The following is a 5,815-nucleotide window of genomic DNA, read 5'->3' as shown; positions in this document are numbered from 1 at the left end:
GGGAGCCAACACCCAGCAATAACCTCAGCTAATAGAGGATGTGATGGCTCAGAAGATAAACAAAATAAAGTGTAGGAGAAGCACAAGGAAAACAAACGAGAGAAATAGGGAGGGAATAAAACACACGATGAGCTGGGAGGAAGCAGCTGCTTGGGGACAAGCCAGGGAGAAATGTGAAAAGAAAAAAGAAAGAGCTTACCAGGCTGGTGGGGGATGTTGATAATGGGGGAGGCTGTGCATGTGTTGGGGCAGGGGCTATATGGGAAATCTCTGTACCTTCCTCTCAATTTTGCTGTGGACCTAAAACTGCTCTCAAAAAATTGAAGTCTAAAAGAAAAGAGCCTAGAAAAAGCCAATCAAACAGGTAATATTGTGTGGTTGCTGGGGTTGGCGGGGAGTGGCACCGTTCATTAGAAAAGCATCTTATTCAAAGGCGTGGACCTTGACCACTCCTTCATTCAACATTAGGGAACATCCCTCTCGGGATTTTGGCTCAAGGAAAAAAGAGAAACAGCCACGCAGAACAGAGGAGGGCCCCAAACCGGAGAGGACAGGCTACCGGAGGAGGTCTTCAACAGGTGCCTCTCTTTCTCTCCACTCTGAGTTCTCATCCTTGTCCCTTCACATCCTCTCCTGCATTTTTGCCACGCTATTCCATTCTTGCATCAAACTTCCCCCCAATTGCTTCTGATATTTAATTTAATTAATCAATTGATTATTTTGGTGAGGAAGATTAGCCCTGACCTAATATCTGTTGCCAAAATCTTGCCCCCTTTTATCTTTTTGGGTTTTCTTTGCTTGAGGAAGATTGTCCATGCCAGTCTCCCGCCCTTTTGCATATGGGACCCCACCACAGCATGGCTTGATGGTTTGATGAGCGGTGTGTATCTCCGTACCCAGGATCTGACCCTGCAAACCCCTGGCTGCCGAAGCAGAGCATGTGAACCTAGCACTATGCCCCGGGGCCAGCCCCAATTCTGATATTTTATACTCCTCATACAACTGCCATAAGGAAGAGACATAGGAAATGGAATAATAGTAAGAAAAACTAAAGTTAGTGGTAATACATGTTATTATATATGATGTATTTGTATAGATTTATTATGTAATATGTACCATTATATATCATATACATTAACGTATGTTAATATTGACTTAGCAGTTGAGACTAAGCAGATACCATCCCCAAAAGTCTTCTCTCTTTTATCGTAAAGTGTGAATGGACCCCGGATTGGAGTTTTATCTTGGCGCTTAAGGTTCACCGTATTTTTAAAGACATTCTAACTCTTGCTGGATCTCAGAATACCCATTCCCTAACCTGTACAACTTCTGTGTCACCACTATTTTGAAACATATATTCCCTAAATTATAGCACAATGAAATCGTCCAGCAAGCTGTAATCGTAAATATAATGATTCTTTGTACTTTCAAAGTGCTGCACTCCAAGAGCCAGAACGTCCCAGGCTTCCTGAAGCCAGGCCCACGCTGCGTCCTCGTGGTTTTATAGCTGAGAAAACTGAACAGGGAGCAGCTAGCAGTTTGGGCCAGTGCCACAGCAAGGCAGCAAGAAAGCTGGAATCCAACGGAAATGTCTCACACTCGACGGTGGACTTTCTGTACCGGGAAATGTGAAATAAGAAGGAAAAATTATAAATTAGGGTTGTGGAAGTATTTTAATCAACTTTATATATTTACCAATTAAAAGCTAATATTTCATAAGTAATACCATTTAAGAGTAGTACTAATAAAGAATAATATGGTTTTTGTTTTAGTCATTTGCTTCTTGATCTCTCATAATTAAAATTTGCCATAAAAACTCAAATTTTCATCTTTTTAGGGCAAGAGTGGAGAAAATGAAATGAGCTGAAGAGTGCGTATGAAATTTATTTTATTCAAGTGAAGATTTATGCTGGCAGATTTTATTCCGGCTGACATTGACCTTTTCGGACGAGATGAGAGGTCAGTTAGGATGCTGTCTGTAGTTGTCGAGTCCTTTAAACTGTTCCTAAAGGTAAAGCTGCATGCTTTGGATGAAAGAAGACTGTGCCGCAGTCCGGCAGGGCGTCTGCTCAGGTGCCTGGGCCTCAGGATGAGGCAAACCTGGCCAGGAGACTGCCCGCTGCCTGGCGTTTTACTCGTCCAGTCCAGACACTCAGGGAGAACTGAGGGCTAGAGCCGGCGGGGTGGGGTGAGGTGGGGTGGTCGGGGCTGGGGGAGTAGGGATCAGGGATATGGAGTTTGGGGTGTTGTTTGCTCTGAAGTTCAGACACAGACGTGAAAACAACCGATTGATGCAGCCCCAGTGTCGCACCTGTCACCTTCCAGCTCTCACCAGCGGACGGCTGGATGGCACACATAAAATTCTGTCTCTCTGTAACACACAACTCCCAGCACAGCCTATGTTGATTTTGTGGAAGGAAATTGGATTTGAGGTCTGCTGACCCGCCTCTGGGTCCTCCCCACAATGGGCTGAGTGGCTTTGAAGGAGTCACTTGACCTCTTCTATACCAGAGGGAGAACATTGATAAATCATGGAATTGTCGCTTCGATTCATTGAGATACCAGATCTGGGGGGAGTGCTTTGTAAACTGTAAAGTACCATAGAAATATTAGTTACTGTTAACTCAACAAACGGCTGTCTGTGTCACTCAATGACCCATTCGTGGATGCCTTCTCGTCCCACCTACACTTCGCTTCCGTGCTTAACTCCTGAGAGATCTCTGTAACAAGAGACAACACGCACCCTGCCATCGTGCAGCCTCATGGCTGTAGGACCCGTGCCGTCTCGTAGTCCCTGCGCTCAGACAGGCCCTGTGCTTAGTTTAATGCTCTGCTGTCATCTTGAAATTCTTATTAATTTTCAAACACGGGGCTTGCATTTTCATTTTGCCCTGAGCCCTGTGGATGAAGGAGCCAGTGTGACCTGTCCTGTTTCTCTAACTTATAAGAAATGCCAGACTTTAAAAATTCCTTGGAATTTGCTCCATTCCCAGACATCTGCTTTGGGTATCTCTATGGAGCAAGTAGTTATAAATTAATATTTTTTATTAAAGTAGTTTATATTTGATATATAGTCTGTGCGTGTTTCCTGGATAAAGCACAATGCAAAATTGTGACCCGATGGTGGGTTATCTCCAGACCATCTAGATTCTGAATTTCTGGAGGAACATGTTTTCTGTTCCTGGGCTCAGTGCCTGGCACGTTGAGGATCCTCAAGAAAATGTAGTGGACTGTGTGTGCACCACGTACACTGTACTGATCCACTGCGAGAGATGGTCTCTGTGGATGACAAAGGCATCCTTATGGGTGACTTATGGTTTTATTTTCTTTATTGTGGCTTATATTGGCTAAGGGCATTTGACTTTCAAAACACCAGTTGCTGCAGCTTTCTTCAAATTTTTTTAATGTCTCCCATTAAAAGCTTCGACTCTAGGAAAAAAATGCAAATGTATTTTATGTTTTGTTCCCAATTATAACATAGTCAAACCTGATATTCTTGTTAAGGAAAGTTAGGTTGTTTGACTTTGTTCATTTGGTAATGAAATGACAGTCAAATAATTTTAAAGTATATATAATTTGTTTTCAATTATAAGTAAAGCTGGTTCACCTCAGATGGGTCTCAGGTGTACATTTCGGGGGGTGGCACTTTGCAGGGGAGAGGCAGACGCAAGTCAGAACCGAGTCTGTATTAGTTATCTACTGCTGCATAAAAATTTGCTCTAAAACATGTCCGTCTAAGACAACACTTATTTTTCACACAGTTTCTGCGGGTCAGGACTCTGGGAGCAGCCTCACTATGCTGTTCTGGCTCAGGATCTCCAATGAAGCTGTGGTCAAGATGTCGGCTGGGCTTAGTCATCTGAAGGCTCGACTGGGGTGGAGGGTCTGCTCCCAAGATGGCACACTCCATGCCTGTTAGCTGGAGGCCTCATCTCCTCCCAGTGTGAGCCTCTCCACTGGGCTGCTTGAGTGTCCTTGAGACAGGCCACTGCTTCCACCAGAGCAAGCAACCCAAGGGAAAGGGAGACAGAGGCCACAGTGGCCCTCATACTCCAGCCTCCAGTGTGATCTCCCACCGTTCCTCCTGGGTTCTGCTGGTTACACACATAATCTTGGTCCGTTCAGGCTGCTATGACAAAATACCACAAACTGGGTGGCTTATCAACAACAGAAACCTGCTTCCCTCAGTTCTGGAGGCTGGGGAGTCCAAGATCAAGGTGCCAGCACGGTCACGTTCCCGTGAGGGCTCTCTGCTGCGTTCATTGCTGACACCTCACTGTGTCCTCACATGGTGGAAGGGGCGGAAGTCTCTGTGAGGTCTCTTTTATAAGAACACTAATCTCATTCATGAGGGCTCCATCCTCCTGACCTAGGCACCACTCAAAGGCCCCATCTCCTAACACCACCGCGTTGGGCAATAGGATTTCAGCATATGAATTTTAGGGGGACACAAACATTCAGAGCACAGCACAGACCAACCCTGACACAATGTGGGAGGGGACTATAGAGGGGTGTGAATACCATGAGGTGGGATCATTGGGACTATCTTGGAGACTGGCTGCCATGAAGTGGCAGGTGGCTGAGCATTAGCCTCGCCCCTCTGCCATTTCACCTGAATTCTGCTGGGAAAAAGGGGCCATGTCCAAAGGCTGTTATCTTAAACTCCTGCCCGGCAGTCTGAAGGCACGGGAAGTCAGACTCAGGGTAATTTTCAAGTCCAGCCAATGCATTTTTATTAGACACTGAATTAGTTGGCTGACTGCATTGTCTAACCCCGGAACGAGCATCTACATAAAGGAGGCCATGAAGTGGCTCTACTTACTACGTCCTTAGTGCCAAGTGTCACCAGGTCACGGGGCATGGGTTGTCTTAGAGAAAGATAAGCGGAAAGCAATAGATTGTGATGTATAATCAAGCAGTGGAAAGTGCAACACAGACTAAATGTGGAGGAATTTAGGGCTTCCTGCTGGTTAGCAAGAATACAAAGCTTCCTGAAGGCGTAGGTTTGTGGAGAACCGAATAAAGAAACACAGGAGAGATGAAGGGGGCTGAGGCTAGGAGGGCAGCCCCGAGCAGCGGCAGGAGGGCAAGAGGCTGATTCAGAAGCCTCGGAGGCTTGAGTGAGGCTGACTTCCATCCTCAGGGGAAGGCACAGAGGGTCCCGCTCGCCCTGTACATCCGGAAGGTGGAAGGAGGCAGAGTTATCAACAGAGGGAGGCCAAGCCATGGGCGTCTCTCAGACATCCACCAGGTGCAATGCTCTTCCCATGTGATTCCATTTAACCTCCAAACGACCGGAGGAGGCGAGGGTAGCGTTCTCTCTAGAGAAGTGGGTTTGGAACCCAGGGTTGTTTGCATCCAAAGCACACACTGTTTTCACAAGACACTCACTGTCTCTGTAGGGATGGATCAGCTGAAACCTTCGAGAAACAGACAGCACCGGGACCGGAGTGGGAGGAGGGGGGAGCAGGCTGTGTAGCCGGCATGGAGCCAGTGGGTAAACTTCCTCCTTTCTGCCTCAAGCCGACAAGGCAGACTTTGACCCTTCTCGAGACTTCATAAAGGAACAGCTGTCCACCATTTCCGCCCTACCTCCTGTCAAGACACGCCCAGTGTGGACCAGGCCCTGCCGCCCCGCAGACAGAGAGGGGAGAGAGATTCACTTCACGCCCATTTCAAAATGGACGCATTCGCCTTAAACGACCTTAAGTTTAAAGGCAGTTTCTCACGTGGAACTGAGAGTAGCTGTTTAAAGAACAGATGGCAATTATGTTATCAAATTATAGTGCGGAAAATAAAACACAGGAAGCATTTC

General features: G+C 46.5%; 1 long non-coding RNA gene across 1 annotated transcript; it reads left to right on the top strand.

The window, feature by feature from the left end:
- Positions 1-299: 299 nt before the first annotated feature.
- On the top strand, positions 300-4,159 carry LOC124249007 (uncharacterized). The gene is made up of 3 exons (XR_006891220.1): positions 300-578; positions 1,838-1,959; positions 3,762-4,159. It is a non-coding gene; the product is annotated as an uncharacterized LOC124249007 (long non-coding RNA).
- The last annotated feature ends 1,656 nt before the right edge of the window (positions 4,160-5,815 follow it).

The sequence above is a fragment of the Equus quagga genome, chromosome 1 (assembly GCF_021613505.1).
Source record: "Equus quagga isolate Etosha38 chromosome 1, UCLA_HA_Equagga_1.0, whole genome shotgun sequence".
Classification (NCBI taxonomy): Eukaryota; Metazoa; Chordata; class Mammalia; order Perissodactyla; family Equidae; genus Equus; species Equus quagga.
This window is presented reverse-complemented; position numbering and strand designations above follow the sequence as displayed.